This window comes from Balaenoptera acutorostrata, chromosome 2 (assembly GCF_949987535.1).
Source record: "Balaenoptera acutorostrata chromosome 2, mBalAcu1.1, whole genome shotgun sequence".
Taxonomy (NCBI): Eukaryota; Metazoa; Chordata; class Mammalia; order Artiodactyla; family Balaenopteridae; genus Balaenoptera; species Balaenoptera acutorostrata.
In genome coordinates this window covers 97,597,444-97,616,321 of record NC_080065.1, presented here as the reverse complement: position 1 = coordinate 97,616,321, position 18,878 = coordinate 97,597,444, and the positions used below count along the sequence as shown (strand labels likewise).

Here is an 18,878-nt window from a genome sequence, read left to right as displayed (position 1 = left end):
AGATGAAGTCAGAAGGACTTGCCTTATAACAAGTTGCTCTCCTCTTTCAGGTCTGGATCTAAACCTTGCACAATTCTAGCCATATTCTCAGTGAAATCTATTTACAGTGCCTCTGCAATCAGTTACACCCTATAATGCAACAATGCCTGAGTGTTCTTAAAGGAAATCTTATTCTCGGCTTCCGAGAGGAAATCACAAGGGACCATAGTCAAATGTGGCAAAAACATTTCTTCCAGCTGCCTCGCTCCTGCTCTATTTTTTATCTCTTTTCTTCTGCTCTCCCATAGCCTTCCCTTGGATTATTAATTTGTTCTCCATCTTTCTTTCGCTAATAAAGTTTCCTTTTTCCTATTTCTGTTATTCTTCACTCCACAATGAAAGAAAACAAAAAGAAAAGAAAGAAAAAGGAGATAGACGATAGATAGATAGATAGACCGACCGACCATAAAAGGAACAGAAAAGAATGTTTCCTGTCTTCACTGGTTGTTCAGTAAACAAGTCCCCCAGGCTCTAGTCCATAAACAACCAGAGGCATCTGGAAATGTGTGGTGACATTTCTGACTGCCGCAGTGACTTGTGAAGGCTACTGGCATTTAGAGCCAGGAAGCCAGCGGCGCCAAGCAGGCTGCAATTCTGAGAGTCCCACGCACAAAAAAGACCTGTCTGCCCAGAATGCCGGCAGTGCTCCCCCACTGAGAAAGATGACATATTCTTTGCCTTTTGGTAAGTAGCCAACTTATGTAGAAAGCATGAGATGAAAGCAACCCAAGTGAGAACAGTGCGTTCTCAGGTAAGTGAGTCGCAAAGGAAGTTGGCAGAGCAGACCCCCAGGATGACTGGATTCTATGATCTCTGCTCCTCTAGCGTCAAAAAAAAGTCATTTTCCCACCACTTAAACGGTTACAAATTCCCATTCTAGGGTAATTATTCTGCAGGTCATAGCTACTGCCCATGCTGTTATTCAAACACTGCCATCAGCGCTACTTTGCAAGGACAGGAATTTGAGGACAAAAATGATCACTTCTTTCTGGTACTTCAAAAAGTTAGACAATAAGCAGAATCTCTTGTCAAAATTTTAACAAATTAAGTTATGGCAACATAATGGCTTTGGGTATGCCTTTATCATAACTTTTCATCTAGGGACCTCAAAGTGTTTGATAAATAAATGCTAACAGACGGTACAAATTAGATTTTCCAGTGTCCGATAAAGAAACCGATCATAAATAAAGCTGCCAAGTTGGCCATATATATATTCCTGTTCAGTTCACCACTTTCAATACCATGTTGGCATAAAGGATTTCATTAATAAAGATATACACAAGATTGTCTAGAAATAATGATAGACATCTTCTAAACTTTATATCAGTAAGTATTTACTGGGTACTTTATAACTCTAAAGGAACGTGACCCCAAAATCTTTTAAGGTGTTTATGTCCAAAAGAATGTATCCCTCCAACTAGTTACTTTGAGAGGCTCTGTATGTTCTAGAGACGCTATCACTGTTCTCTTTGTAAATTGCTATCAGGGCCTAGTATAAGTCACGTGAGAAAAACAGTATTGTTATTTAAATCTACATTTCCATTTCTACCGAATATGGTATTACCCAGTTTGTCTACTTTCTTCAGCAAACATGGCTCTGAACGACTTGGCAAAAAATCAAAACCACCCCCAAAAGAAGTACCAAGCACCAAGACTCCGGCTGAGCACAATTCCAAGACAGGCTTTGCCCACACCATTCTAGGCAACAGCAGCTTAAGTGCAGAATGAGTACTTTCCCAGGTAAGTGGTAAAGAAATGTATAATTCTCATATATTACTTCCAGTCTCATATCTTTCCAGGCCTGGCCCTCCTCCCATCACTTAGAGAGCGCTTGTTCCTCTGACCTCAGGCTACTCTCTTTTTCCAGGCCCCTTTTCATTGCCCGCTCTGCTCACTTCCCTAACTAGGCTGGTTCTCTCTATTCTTTACCATCACTTCAACCATTATGTCATCGGTATTCTCAGTAGCCTTCTCCTTTATATTCTGGTGGACCTGCCCTGGTAACTTTACATCTAAGACCTGCAGGGGGGCTGGGGCCACCACATGCCTGCGCTTTCAAACTCAGCTGAACCCTTACCATCCCTGTGATCATACCCCAGCTCCCTATAGCTTCTGCCCTGAACAATCATCTTTCTCCTCTAGAGCCAATTTTGTTCCCCTGTCAGTACACTTTCCCCCAGTGTCAGAAATACCTCTATTTTATACTTCAGCCACAAACTCACCTACATCTCACCTTTTCTCCTTATTTCCCTTCTCTTTTGTTCCAACTATTTAAAGCAATGTTACACAAAAACCCAGTTCTCCTGCACTGACAGCTTAGTTCCCGTGCTTTCTCCCTCTCAGCAGAGTATACAAGCAAGTTCACATCTGTACTGTTCATTAAAATCAAAGCAACACAAACAAACAGGAACCCCCACTGGCTCTATGTCTGCCCTAAGCGGTGTTCATTTTCTCACTTTTCTTTCATGCCTCAACACCCCCATGGGGCTTTTGTCCTCATCACCCCACCAATATAGCTCTTGCTAAGGGTCACTCAAAATACTTTAATTATGAGATCTGGTCCTTCCATCTTAATTTTTATCTCACTTGATCTGTCTGATATAAATCACTCCTTCCTTCCTAAAAAAGATCTTTTCTCTTGGCTTATGTGACATATTGCTTTTTTCATCTGCTGCCACGCTGAAGAATCCATCTCAGTTTCCTTAAAAAGCACCTTCCTCCTCCCCATTCAAGTGCCCCTGCTCTACTGAGGTCCATCTCTGACTCTTCTTTCTGTACTTTCCTGCCTTTTACCTCCACCACCAGATTCCTCCTACTGGAAGCCGTCCTCCATCCTCCAACAACCTTCTGAAAATGTAAATTATATAATCTTGCCATCAAGATTAAAACCATTCCAAGCCCCCCATTTGGCAATCTGGTTTTGCCTATCTCTTCAATCTCATTGCCCATTACTCTTCTTACATTTTCCTCTGGTTGCGGATTTCAGAACATACTACCTTAATCGTGCCTCTATGTCCTTGTACATTCTGTCTTAAGGACTGGAAAGTCTTTCCACTTAGCAAATTCTTATTCCTTTAAGAACAATTCCACAGTCACCTCCTTTGGGACACTGTCCAGGCCCCAGACAAATCTGCAAAACTCCCCCCTTTGTTACACCATGATCCCTGTATGTGCCTCTTACTGATGCTGCCACAGAGGACAATAAGGATTTTTTTGTCAGACTGTCACCCCTACTTGTCTGTGAGGCTCCTTGAGGACAGGATCCACATCTACCTAGTGGAGAATAATAAATGCTTGGAAAATGAACTACCTTGCTATTTCTCAGTTAATACTGATGAACTAATCACTGGACAGGTCTTAACGCTAATGATACATGCTCATGGGAGATGAGAATACTAATGCAGAACATAAGTGAAATAAATCTATGACATTTTCCAAATTGGTACAAGAATACATCCTATTAAATGTTCAGGCATTGCAGCAGCATAATTTTGCAATTCCATAGCAAGTTCAGTAACGTCCCCAGAGAAAATTTCTATCATGTAGTTGCTTTCTACTATCAGGGGTTTAATCAACACCTAAAATGATTTTAATTCTTGGTTTTATCACAGCACATACTTCAATGCCAAAGTTAAGAAAGAAATATTTCCTCTACTCTTCACATAATCCCCACCCTTAATTGCTGCTTACTCCTTTGTTTATTCATTTATTTACTAAATATCCAGTGTACTGAATACTCACTATGTGCCAGGCACTGCACTACATACTAGCCACACAGTAGGATTTATAGCAGAGAGTCTGCCCCATGGAACTAACTTTCACCAGGAAAGAAACACAAAACCAAAAAAGCAGACCTAAAGCAATTTAATGAAGTAATTATGCCTGTGGACACTGCCATGAAGGAAACAAACGAGATGAAGTAAAGAACAATAAATTGGTGGTGACAGCAGATGTGGTCATCAAGGAAGACATTTTGAGAAGTACCGTTTAAGGCAACACCTGGACAAAGAGAAAAGCCAGTCATATAAACTGCCAGGAGAAGAACATTCTAGGCAGAGGAAATAGCACATGTAAAGGTCATGGGCTATAAAAGCTTGGCATGCTTAAGGAAATGAAAGAACACCAGAGTGGCTGAAAGTTAACGATCAAGGGGCAGAGTGAAAGGAGACGAGCTTGAAGAGCCAAAGATGGACCAGACATGCAGGACCTTGTTGGCCACAGTGTCAAGACTGGATTTCAGTCCAAGTGCAGCGGGAATCCACTGAAAGGTATTAAGCAGAGGAATGACATGATGTGATTTACAGATTAAAGGGCTGATCCTACTGCTGTGGGAAAACCAGAGTTTACAAGGGAGGATACTAGTTAGGAAGTTCTATTGCATCTGATTAGTCGTAGTTAGTATCCCCCTGACCTAGACCAGGGTGAGTAGGGGTTGCCATGGAAATGAATAGAGTGGGTGCACTAGAAATATAGTTTGGAGATCTTGCTAGAATTTGCCGATGGGCTGAATGTGGGAGTGATTAAAAAAAAAAAAAAGTCATAGACAACTGAGTTTCTACTCTGTCAAACACAGTGGATGTCTGTGCCACTTCCTGAATATAGTGGGCCGGATGCAAGGAGTGGGGGGGTTCCATTTTGGCCACTGTCATCCGAGTATAGATGCCAAGTAGGCAGCAGGATATGCAAGTCACTCAGAGGAGAAGTCTGGACTACTGAAATAAATTTGGAAGGTGTCAGTATTTAGGTAGTTTTAGGAGATCAAAAGAAAAATTAGAGAAAATGAAGAGGACAGGACACAAGGCCAAGTCCTGAGGAACGCCAAATGTGGAGGGCAGCTGGAAGCCCTTCTGTGAAGTAGGAAGAAAAGAAAGTGTTATTTTTGGAGTCAAGGGTGAGGGTTATCCATTATTAACTGTAAAATAATATTTACCAAATTCAGAGCTATGTTAATGTACTCAATATTCTATACAGAAAATGAAAACACTCTAAACATCACAGTTTTTCATCATCTGATTCCATGTCGAGTTAAAATCCAACTGTAAAAATACTCCCATTACATTCCATATGATCCATATGAGATATATATATATATATATATATATGATCTCTTTTAGGCTAACTTGTGGGGGAATTAAAGTAATCAAAATGACACATTAAACCAGCTCTATATTCATTTATCATTTTGATGTTGATAAAAGAAGAAAGATTTTAGGGCAAAAGCATGACAGTTTCACCTACTTTAATTCTAGAGCTGTGGTTAATGGTCTTTGCCAGAGTAAAGTAACTTGTAGGCATAACAGAATATGCCCTACGAATATATCCCACCACAAGCTTGAACTTTCCAGTGCAACTGCTTTATATTTGCTCAGATACTCCAAACATAATCTACTTCAAGCTCATTGTCCAAGGTGAAACGGCAGTGAGAGTCATCAGCAGGAAGAAGGTGGGAGAGGTCTGCCATAGTGATCAGGTCACATGCTGGCATGGGGACCTCTGCTCAGCCAGCTCAGGAGAGCGAGGGGCTCAGCTGCAGAAGCCTCAGCTGCCTTTGACATATGATTTTCCTCTTCAATGAGGTTGAAAGCTCTATGGTCTGATCTGGGACAGTGCCTTACATATCCTGGGTTTCCTTTCTGGTAGAGAATTCACAGCAGTGCTCAGCAAAAAAGTGGTGCTTGAAAAGCATTCTGAATAAAATAAATTTAGGCATGTATTTGTTAAGAAAGTAAGTATAGGTAGAATAGCCAAAAAAACTCTGAAAAGAAACTATAATAGGGAGAAGCAGCTCTGATAGATTATTCAACAAATTAATGATTGAAACCATGTGGTACTGGCACATAAAACAACAGAGAGGCCAATGGGACAGGACAGAAAGTCCAAACTAGACCCAACACACTGGGAATTTCACAGGATTATAAAGGCAGACAATCAAATCAGTGGGGAAAACACAGTTTATTAAAAAATGATTTGGGGACAACTAAACAGCCATCTGGAGAAACATAAAGTTGAACAGATGCCTCATACCAAATACATCAAGAAAAATTCCTGGTGGAGGAAAGATTTAGATGTAAAAATGAAACTATTAACATATTAGAAGAAATCATGTGAGAATTATTTTGCAAGCTCACTAAAAGGAAGGCCTTTTTATTTATTTATTTATTTATTTAAGTATAGTTGATTTACAATGTTGTGTTAGTTTCAGGTGTACAGCAAAGTGATTCAGTTATACATACATATGTATTTTCTTTTTCATATTCTTTTCTATTATTGTAAGGAAAGTCTTTTAACTCTGACAAAAACACCAGAGTCTTAAAAGAAAATACTGATACATTTTTGGATTGACTACACGAATCTTTCGTTTTCTGCACCTGGCCAAAACTATAACAAAGAGAATAAAAAAGACAAACACCAAACCATGCAGAAACTCTTCACAACTGTTACCACAAGAAACTAATTTCCCCAATTGTATAAAATTTCTTATAAATCCTTAAGAAAGAGATGAGCAGCCTAACAGAAAAATAAACAAAGGATACAAATAGCAGGTCATGGAAAAAGAAATAAAAATAGCTCTTAAACCTATATAAAAAAAGAAGATGCTCCACTTAAATCATAAGAGGAAAATGTGATACCATGTTTTTGAGCTGTCATATTGAACAATACCTAAAAGTTTTATAACACACTATATTAGTGAAGGTGTGGAGAAACAGGAACTCTCATACATTGTAGGTGGAAGTGTAAATCGGTATAACCCCTGGGAGGGCAATTTATCAGGTCATAAATGTACATACACTTTGATCATGCAATTTCATTTCCTTAGATGAAATTTGTCCTATTGACATATTTACCCATGTGAGAGCGAACATGTATGATCATTTGTTACAGCATTGATTGTATATTAGCAAAAGACTAGAAATAATCTCAATATCCACTAATAGGGAAGAGGGTTAAACAAATTAGAGCTGTCCACAAAATGGAATAGTATGCTGTTAAAAAAAAGATGATAAAATTGTTATATACTATTTAAGAAAGTAGTCTACTTTCTTAAAGTCACTCAGTTTAACAAACAAAAAAGGCATTCTATATGCTACTAATTGTATAGCTTTGTTAAGGGAAGAACATATAGTCGTCTTTGTATGTGCATAAAATATCTTTGAAAGAATATTCTAGAACTTAATGAGAAGTGTTGCTTAAGGGAGGTAAACTGAGTGGCTGGGGATGAGAGATGGAAGGGAGACTTTTAATTATTTTACTTTTTTATTTACTTTTAATTATTTTTAATACTCATTTTGGAACCATGTGAATAAATAAATGTAAGTTAATTAATAACAAAAATAAGGGGAAATGATTGTTAAAGAAGAGAGGAAGGGAAAATGAGGATGACTGAGGTCATGAGACATTCAAATGCACCCTAACAAATAGTTTACATGTGCAAACCTGCTAAACTAAAAAACAGTAACTGACATTCAAAACAGCAATCTACAGAACCAAACACACTGAATACAGTTTTTATCTAAAATATTCTGCTTACCAAGGCAAGACCTTGAACCATTACTTCACACAACTGTTTTCAACAGGATGAACAAAAATAAGGTTTCTTGGTTAACCTTTAAACCAAGCTCTCTTTTCCATTCAGTTACTGAATGCTTCTATTTGTAAGGTTCTATGAATACAAAGATTAAAAAGCCTCTTGGTGTTTGATGAGGAAGTGAAACATAAATGAATGATTACAGTGCTGGTGGAAATTGCCAGAACAAAGGTGTGAAGAAGATACTGAGAAAATACAGAGGCGCTCCATCATAGACTAGTACACAGTACCCACCCCTCCCTTCCACTGCCATTGCCTGGACTCTTCATATAACATAGGACTATGAACTTCCAAGTTGAGTTCTAGGATATTTGGGGGATAATGGCCCAAAAGAAAACACAAAATGTATTCATCCAAAAAAGAAGCTCCTTCCTCAGGAAACAATTTTGGATGAAATAGAGTGAAAAGCCACTACAGAGGCAAGACAAATAATGAGGATTTCTTCATTAAGGCATTGCCAAGACCAAGTCAACACAGAATTCAGACCACAACTGCCTGCCACAGAGTAGGTCAAAGGACAAACAGGGGAAGAGAGAAGATGTCAATGGTTCCACTGAGATTTCCTCCAAGACCCTCAGCCCAGGACTGTGGGAGGAAAAAACAGAAAAGCTATGTTCAGAATGCACATTCAATGTTCATTCCTGAGCCAACTGGGAAGAAACAAGCAATGCTGATGTCTGTCATTCCCTCATCACCCACCCTGTGGTCTTTCCTCACTTTTGGAGCCTCCTGCCCATTCCAGCAGCCCTGTGCACTCATGCTGCCCTGAGAGTTTTCTGCATCCAAGGAGGAAGATTTCAAAACTAATACAGTAAAATATTAATCACTGAATTGCTAACTCCTTCCTGGGCGAAGAGTGTAAAGAACTTGCCTGGAATGCAGGAAACCAAGGCTCAGATTCCAGAGAGTCTAACTGGTTATATGACTTTGGGAAGTCATCCAAACTTCATGGACTTATTTCTATGACCGGTAAAATGGAGATAATGCTATTAGCCATCTCTGGAAGTGTTATAATGATGAAATGAACACACAGCATACATTGTGACCAACACTGTTCCCTGGCTAAGCCAGTGCCGTTCCCCTCCCTCTTCTCTCTTGCCCATCTCCATTCTAGAAATATCCACTTTCCCAGACTCTTTTCAGGTATGTGTAGCTATGAGATGTAGTTGTGACCAGAGGTTATAAACCAAAGGTTGCTGGAGGACTTACTAGAATGTCTTTGCTTTTTTGGATAAAAATGACATCTGGCTGGCAAAGCACTCTTTGTTCCCTTCCTCTGTCCCTAGATAGAGGTGATACCTGGGTCTGCAGCAGCTATCTTGTGACAATAAGAAAAAAGCCAAAGGGATCACGGTCATCGCAGCCCTGAAATCTTAAGCCACTGAGCCAGCAAGCATGTACCCTATTTGTTTAAGCCGCTGTTAGTTGGGTTTTCTGTTATTTGAGCAGCTAAAAGTATGCTACATTTAATTTAATATACATTAAAGTGCTATGTAAAGGTCTATAAAAATAAAGAATAATCATTAAGTTAAACACTTAATGGAGAGAGCAGCCAATAATTCAAAAGGGATGCATCGCAAATACTGGAATTTAAAGCACAATAGTTATTGAGTGGTAGAGTTATTTCTGGGTGGGAGGCTTTTGTTCATGCCTTTTAAATATCAACCAACTGCTCAGAATATCATATAGTGTGACTCATAGGAAATACACACACACGTTTTGGAGCCAGAGAAGCTTGGATTTAATTTCTGACTTGACCACTTACTAGCTAGTGGTTTGAGGACAAAAGATACTTAATCTCTCTAAACCTCAGCTTGCTCATTTACAAAAAAAAAAAAATTAAGATAAAATCAACCTTGTATGATTATTATGAGGCAATCACCCACTCTGCGGACCCCAGTAAAAATGACCCCATGAATAAGTAATAATATTCCACAGATCCTCAAGTGGGGCAAGAACATGAATTAAATATTAACTTGTGATATGAAAATGAGAATGTCATGGAAGAGGAGGAAGGGAAGTTCATAAGGAAAGACAGATTAGAGCCAAGTCATTATTGAGAGGAGGTCTAGAAACTTCAACTGTACCTATTTTGAAAGAATTCTTATCCAGCTACAAGTTTCTGAAATTATCCTCTTCTGACTTAGACTAGGGCTTTGTCTACAAACCAAAATCCTAGACTTGTCTAGTGGGGTCCAGTGGTATAAGGTCATCATAAACCCATGCCCTACTGCTCTTAAAACTTATTTAAAATCTTAACCCCCTTTCACATGGCTTCTCACAAATGGGCCCACATCTTCTATGGGCCACTCATGCTCATGTATTATTTTACACATGCTCATGTATTATTGGGTAATTTTGGTCACAGTGTCTTGGAATTCATGCAAATTGTGTCTAAAATTATTTTTGAACTTCCATAAAGATAGAATAATTATTTTTCCCCTTTTGGTTCTCTCAACAGAAGTGATATGACAGAAAGCACAAAGATGTATGGCTTGGGAGGCTGTGCTCTAGAATCTGGCTAGACTCAGGCAGGTCTAGGCTTCACTCTGACCTTCTACCACTGACTAGCTCTGACCTCAGAAAAACCACTTAAACTTTCTAAGCCTGAATTTCATCATCTGATAAGAAGGTCTAATTAGAGACTCTCTCTCACAGGACTGAAGGACAACTGGATGAGACAGTGCTCAACGAATGTTAGTTTCTTCCCTAATAATTCATTTCAGTACTGGGTCAACACGTGGCCTCCAATGAATGTACTCTTACCTAACTGAAAGGAGAGTAATAAGAGGTAGACACAGACACTGACATCACTGATTATAGTACTGGAAAGGAGGAAAATCAAGATTAGAGCAAACAAGAAACTGGAATAAAATTCCCCCACGGTCAATTTTTTACTAATGTTTCATTGACATGCTTATGTTAACTGGCCATAAATTTTTGTAAGCATCTTGAAATCATTTTGGGAGTTGATAGGGGACAAACCACAAGTAAAATAAAATAAACGTGTTATGTCCTAAAGCCAGGAAATAATTGAATATGAGTGAGTCAGTAGATTCTAAAAATTTAATCGGAAATAAAAACTGTATATTTTCACTTGAAGCATTACAGCAATTAATTGCTACATGGCTAAAATGTAGCATCATCACCTTAGTTATTTCAAGCACTTAAAAAACTAGCTAAAAGCCCGTTCACATGTATTAGCTCATTAGCCCTTCTAACAGTCCAATTAAAGCACAAGCAAGTGAAAGGATTTGGTCATAGTCACATGGTGAGTTACTGAAAAGCCTGGAGTTAAAGTTCAGGTCCTCCAGAATCCACATTATTTGATGGGGGCATCAGGCTGAACTGAAAAGTTTGATGCAAATCAAACACTTATAAAGCAAACGCTTACCCACTAATTTACATTATGATTTTGAAAGTGTCACATCTTTACTCCCTGATGACCTTAGGTGACAGTAGCTCCTCAGACCCCCTGCTTCACTGGCAGAAGCAAATACTTAAATAAACTTGCACATTACATTCAATGCCCTGTGGTAACAGAAATAGACTGCTTCCTTGTTTAGCTTTTCTCCAAGTTAGATATTCTTCATCCAGAATACTTTTTAAAAACTTTGGTTGTAACTTTGGTTGTATAGAACCTCAAATTGCACACAGTACTTGAGATGAAACTTAAAAGCTGTTTTAAAGTGTACTTAACTTACCACATGTTAATTAGGGCCTGGCACTGCTTTAACCTGTACGTGTATTAATTCACCTTAAATACATACCCTAAAAGGGTAGATAAAATTTTCATCTCCCTCTTAGGAATGAGGGAACTGAGGGGTTAGAGAGCAAGCCAGGGTTATATGGTGCTGAGGTATGGGTCTGAGATATGAACCCAAGCACTCCCGCTTCAGAATCTGTGTCCATAATAAGTCTACCACTGAACATCACATATTTACCCAGTTATAAAACAATTTTTAGGAAGAAAACAGACAATGCTAGCAACAATATCAAACAAACCCATGTATTATTGACAAGTTTGGTTATCTAGGGCACAAACATTCAACTAAGGTGAAACAAAGCATATACAATAAGGAAGGAAACAGCAGATTGAAGGAAGAGAATTATTATATTTAGTAAATCAGTTGTAGCAGGAAGTCCTGGCAGAGAGGAAAGATATACACAACACACAATACACACACACACACACACACACACACAAAGCAGACACAAGGTCTTAAAAGACCCCACAGTCTTAACTCATTTAATGAAAGACCAAACAATCTTGTACAGCTCAATCACCCAAATGACACCACGGCATTACGACACACACAATCTCACGTTCCAGATAACCATGCTTCCTTGAACAAAGGCTCTCTGAGATTTAACTGATGCTCTCTTGAAAGGCAGAGGTATGTAGAATCATTATACCTCTGTCTAAATTATAGAAAAATTTCTATCTAAACTGTTAAAATAGAAGTTGGTATGGAATAAGGGATTATCATGTCCTTCAAAGTTCTAAAAGAAAAAAGAGTCAGCCTGTATACCTCTATACATAGGTAAAATCTCTTTCGGGGGAAAAAAGGTGAAAGACATTTCAGACATAAAGATGAAGAGCAGAATGGCTGCTAAAGGATTTACTACGAGCTCAGGAAATAGGACCCAGAAAGGAATTGGAAGAGGGAAGGAACAGGTAAACATGCTAGTAAATCTAAATAAAAAATTGGCTGTAAATAATTATAGGCATCAACATCATCATAACGACTAATTTCGATGAGGTTGGAAAAGCAATATATAAATAAAAAATGGACATCAATGACATAGACGGAGGGAGGAAGGGAGATTAAATGAAGGCCTCCAAGGGTCGTTACATTGTATGAAAGAAGGAGAGAAATTCTGATTGACTTCAGACACCATGAAATATATATATTTGCTACAAATTTAAGAAAAAATTAGAGAAAGAATAAATTTTTAAAAATCCTCACATCGCCCAACATAAGGAAAGAAAGGAGAAGGACAGAAGTCATGAAGAAACATTATGAACTCAAAGTAAATGTCAGAAATTGGTACAAAAAGAACAGTTGCTATAATTAATGTAGCTGAACGAGACTAGACATCCAAAATACAGTGCTGGGTGAAAAAAAGCAAGTGGTAAAATGATAGACACAGCATAGCATCTCTGTGAAATTTAAATAATTCCAACTACTATAGATTGTTTATAAATACACATATATTTAGTGCACACATCAAAGCATGGACTGGAAATATGTACACACATTTCTGAATGGCACTTGCCTCTACGGAAGGAAGGGAAGAAAATGAGACTTGGAAGAAAATAAAGAATATTTTGAGTTTGCCTGTAATGTCCTGTTTCACCTATGATAAATCAAATCTGGGGGGAAAAGAAACAAAAAACTTCTACTGCTGAAGGGCAAAACCTAGAGAGTCTCTGGGAAGAATCCCTTCTGAAATGTCGGGAATCTAGGCTCAGAGTCTCCCTCCAAGTGCTGGGCTGTGTGTCCTTTCTTCTTTCCTTTCTCATTTACAACAAAAAGGCTCTGTTGGAGCTGAAACCAGTGGAGAAGCTGTGAAAGAAGAAAGTCACCAGCATGATTCTACACGCTCGGCTGCTCAGAGTCTTGGCAACTGGGAACACATCGCAGCAGTGTAGGAAACAAGAGCCCCAAGTCTGGGTACAAACCACAAGGAAGAATCTTTTTTAGTTGTTGTTTATTTTTATTTTTCTAAGTTCAGCCCTCAAAGTTAGCTGCACAGAGCTTTATGAAACACGTTAAAGCCAGTCTGATGACACTCAAGGTTAAGCAAAAAAGCTCTTAATTGTAGCTTAGTGTTGAATTCTCAAAACTTCCTTTTTAAAACATTCTACTTTACTCTTTCATGACTGTTGTTATATTAATAGTTACTTTCCTGATTTGAAAACATGACAAGGTAGAACTTAAGTGGCAAGTCTGTCACAACTAGCCATGCCTGTAATTAAGTCCAAATCATGGGGACTAGCTCTGAACAGTCAGTCACGGCTGGTACTGGTGATTTTTAATAAAGACTACACATTTGTATTCTTTGGATTCAAATCAGACAAATATTCTTGCTCAGTGCTCCAATAAAGATGAAATAACCAGAGGGGCCACAATGAAGTTGGTGTTCTCCAGAGTCCCTGTTAGGTCCATTTCACTATAATGCTCTGGGGAATGACACATATTCAGGACTTATTACATGACTGCCAACTGGCCCAACATAAAAATACTGCATCATAAAGGCAGGCTGTAGAAAATAAGGTAAAAATAAAAACCTACCTACTTCTTAAGGGAGGTTCTCTATCGAAAAGCAGAACTACCAACCTTGTGGATAAATCAGTGGTGGTAAATAGAGAGTGGAACCAATTCCTGGCAAAATAAATCTGAGAGGCAGAAAGAAAATATTATCTGTTATTTTAGCCAACTAATTCTTTGCCTTATACACAATATCAGCTGTCCCTCCTTGTATTCCTTAGGTGGTTATTTTAGAGACAAAGAAATTAAGAATGAGAAAAACAATCTCGCTCAGTCTTTCAGATGACAGGAATTTTACAGTTCCATAACTCTTCTGAACATATTAAATTCAAAACTTAAGGTTATTGCCAATAAGTGAAATTGAGGATACATGATTTTTAAATGTGCAGAAAATACACAAAAATCTGAGGAAACATAAAGAAAGAAAACCAGTTTACTACATGTTTCTACACTCTAAAATTTGCAGAGATGAATGATGGGATAGTCTATTACAAATGAGACTTCAATCAAATTTAATGGAGCAAACATTTTGAGCCTATATGACATGCCAGCTGCTAGCAGAGACACAGAAATCAGTGACAGACCATGACATCAGGAACTCACAACAATGCAGGGGAGAAAAATCTGTGTAAATCAGCAGTTAAAATTTTGTTGAAAAGACTCCACTGCACTCAAGCATTGTGATCTTGGGCAAGTCTCTTTATTTCCCTATACTTCACTTTCCTCAATAAAATTATAATACTTATTTCACTAAGTTATCATATGACTATAAGGCAATGCAAGTATGGCCCTTGGCATGGTCCCTGGCACACAGAAAAGGCTGAACACATATTACCTGTGTGAGTCATCATAGTTTACGATAGTATTACATAGTAGTAGGAGCATGAAAAGATGCAATACAGAAGGACAACTAGGTCAGCCTATGGGGTCAGGAAAAGCTTGCCACAAGAGGGAAAACTGAGCTGGGTCCAAAGGCAGATGGATGAAAGTAGTATGTTCCAGGCAAAAGGTGTAGCACATAACACACAGAGGCACAGAAAGCTGAAAGAAAAGCACAGCTTTGGCTCTCCAAACAGTTTGGGATGGTTCCATTGATGTGTGTGTATGTATTTATGTGTGTGTGTGTGTGTGTGTGTGTGTGTGTGTGTGTACAGAGGTGGGGGGGTGCTGTTAATGAATAATGGGGCTGACGGGGTGGGAAAGATCAGATCGCAAAGAAACTTACAGGCCATGAGGATTTTGGCTTTCCTTCCACAGTATTCGCTATTTGCATTGAAGGTGATTCTCATGGTTGGTATCAGTTATATAAATAAAGATGAATATGTACTTGCACATTTCAAATCAGAAACAGTACAAGAAAAAAAATTTAAGGTTTTAATGACCAGGGTTTAACTTCTGTTCAATGTTGTAAAGAAAGGGAGAAAGGGAGAGAGAAGATTAAAAAAGGGGGAGGGAAGGAAAGGAGAAAAGAAAAAAGAAGAGGAAGGAAGTAAATGAAGGAAGAAGAGGAAGGAAGGAAACAAAGGCAGGCAGGGAGAAGAGAGAACACCAATGGCCTGACAGTTGATTAAATCAGACTCCAATTTCCACAATAGCAAATGGGGCAACATATCTGCACACCTTGAATATTATGAGGTAGAGCATTTCACCACACCAAATTCATTCCACATTTATGAAAGTAAACTTCCTAAGATAGTGACAAATCTGTGCATGTAAAAAAAGCATAACTAAGTTTCCCTAATGATTATTTTTGAAATTGAATAGCTTCTTTACTCAGAGATTCATAATTTATTTGTACAGAGAAGTGAACATAAAGTACACATTTAAAATAGTTGAGACGGGATGGCATGTACGTGTCACACAGGCCACCACTCACTTCCCCATCCCATACTCATGGCAGACATGATTAATCAATCCAGATCCTCACCAGTACAGCCCTTTTGTGGCCTCAAGAATCAATCTCAAAGCTGTCCTACAGTGACAATCAACCGATAGGAGTTGATGTGTGAGAGGAAACTTATTGGCCACATGCAACTAGAATACATGTCTCCTTCCCAAGAAATCTTTCCCTGAACTACCATGCCACTTGGTTTGGTTGAACATGGGGCTACACTTGGGAAATATGTCAAAGAAAAAGTTGTGAGACCTGAATTAGGGAGTTAAGATGGGAATCCCAGAGTGGAGCACAGATAAGGCACAGACTCAGATACCATCAAATTTTATTACATTCATCAGTGTTCTTTCCCATCCTCTACTTCACTTTCATGGATAATTGAACATTGGCTTCTATCCCAACACTGTGGCTCTTTCTGAACAACCCCTAGAGACAGATGAAAAAGACTAAATAAGACATATTTTCTAGAACGATTAATTATGGATAAAGATTGTTCTACCACAGTCTCCTTGTATCAACTATGGTGAAGTGAAAGTAACACAATGTAAAATTCAGAGGAAAAAATCTCCCTCATCTACATTAAAGTAAACCAAATGTTTGAACATTATACATTTTCCAGAAGTGGTTGCTTTATTTCCTGGTTATAGCTGACATGGAAAATGGTATTTTTCTCATATATTTCAGATAAAATCACAACTAAAAGTAAGGGCCACGCTGCAAAAAGAAAAGGAAAGAACTTTTGAAGTCTTAGATCTGAATTGCATTCTCAGCGTTGCTACTCACTAGCTGAATAAGAATTATAATCTAGATAAAATGAGACAATGTATATAAATATACTCAGCAAAGTCTTTGTTCACAGTAGGTAGGGAACACATATTGTTTATTCTGATACATACTAGCTATTTGACCTCTCCAAAGAATAGCTATTAAGCATGTAGCTAACAAACCCTGACCTCTGTTTTACATAGCTCAACAATTTCCACATTAGTCATGGTCTTCTATTCCTACCCTATATCCACGCAAAAGGATTAAGTGATTATTAAGTCTTCCAATATCTCCCGTTTGCCTTGTCTTTCCTTCTAAGACCATATTCATTCTCAGGCAGTCAATCTTTTTGCATATTCCTTGAAGAATACTGCTTTCATCTCATCAATAACTTAGCCATCATATTTAATTTTTGATATAATCATCAAATATCATATGAGTGCAAGAATAATAATAAAATACAGGGGCAAAACATACAGACTTTTGTAGGCTGGAAGCTCAAATTCAGAAACAGGAGACTTGGACTAAAAAAACCCCTATCCAAACCCTTCCAATAACTGCACGAAACTCAACTAAATGGTTCTTCCACTAAAGGTCACAGATTGGTTATTACAGCTTAACACCTGGGCAATTTGGAAAACTCTTTTTCTGAGATACTTATTTGTTCCTATTGACCTCAATGGCTACACTCAAGGAGGTTCACACATTCATGAAATGTTTATTCCAACCATTTTAAAGCCAGGGAACATGATATTAAACACAAACAGCTCAGAGAGAAGCTCTGGACATGAACAAGTCCAATCGCACGGGGTTAACAGAGCGAGCTGCTAATCCTGGGAGTGGCCGATTTCCAGGGATGGACATATGACCAGTAATGTGAGAGCAGATGCCAGCTGTCCTTTAGTTTTATGGCAGAAAGCTGAACCAATGGGCAAGGGGAACAAAAGTCTCTCATTAGACAAGAGAACTACTGACTCCTGAGAGGGAGAGAAATTCTCCCCTAGGTGACTTTTCTCTGTTAACTTTCTCTTTTTGTCTCTAACATCCAGAGAAAGAGGCATCTATGCAAGCACCTGAAAGCTTGCATAGAAAGCAGTCTCCTAATGTAATCATATGGACACGGAGCACATAAATGCCAACACAAGAATAAACATAAGACGAGATTTACTATTTTCCCCAGAGGTAGCAATAATCGTGTGTAGATACCTATACATCGAACAATTATAACTTGAGTTCAGGCTGGCGAATATCCACTACAGACAACAATTTACTTAAGTTACTAAAGCTCCCAAGTGGCTGTATATCATTGAAGGATCAGAACTGACAGTTGACTTGGAGATATTATGGATGCCAGAGACGGTCACCTATTAAGACTAACTGCAAAGCTGGAAAACGTGTTTTAACAGTCACGGAAGGCAAGGGTTGCAGGTTATTAATAAAGGAAAACCAAAAGGAAACATACGCCCTGGGCTTCGAAGTTGCTTCCCACTGTGCAACCATTTTCCAAGCCTATTTCTGAACCATGATTAAAATATGGGAAAAGCTATATACATGAAAGAACATTAACCTCATGGCCCACCTTTTAATAGGATGATAATCTGTCATTCTCTTGCCAAGTACAGGTCTCCAGATCCAGGACCATGACCACATTATATCAGATTACAGAGAAATCTACACAGTCAAAGGATAGGTACCACCACCTCCTACCACTGGCCAGCACTGGCCTGGCACTGTCAGAGAAAACACGGATGGCAGAGGCAAGCTAGCTCCTGCCCCGCTCCTGCTCTGGTTTAGGTCCACCATTAAAGAGTTTCAGATGACAGCACACAATGGAGCAGCTTGGGGGCAAACAGCTGCGTAACTGCCCGTGAGAAGGTAAAACATATCCATAGAAAACAACTCAAGGAGGCTTAAATACTCAATTATACAGAATGGTAATCAATACAAACATTGCTCAGAAAAAGAAAAAAATAAAGTGTCTGAAATAATCAGACAAGGCTTCACAGATGTGGTGGTGTTTGAGATAAACTGAAAAAGTCAGAGGGTATTTCGTTAACGATCAAGAAGTAAAAGAGGACAAGCATAGTGGAAAACACCACCATCATCCTGTAGGGAATGAAGGGAGACCCAAAGAGGAGGGTTCTGCCATCAAACAGAAGTACTGGAAGCTGACCTGTCACCTCTTAGAGCCTCGTGATTCACAACCCCCTCCTGAAAGGACCAGCGCTTCCTAAGCACAGCACTGCTGTATCTGGATAGGTTCATTTTCACATTTCTTTCAGCCAAATGTACAAAATCTGTCTCTTTTGATAGAGTTATG

General features: G+C 38.7%; 1 protein-coding gene across 3 annotated transcripts in view; it reads right to left on the bottom strand.

The window, feature by feature from the left end:
• KCNN2 (potassium calcium-activated channel subfamily N member 2) overlaps positions 1-18,878 on the bottom strand; it is a 316,641-nt gene that overhangs the window by 134,661 nt on the left and 163,102 nt on the right. The window lies entirely within an intron of this gene.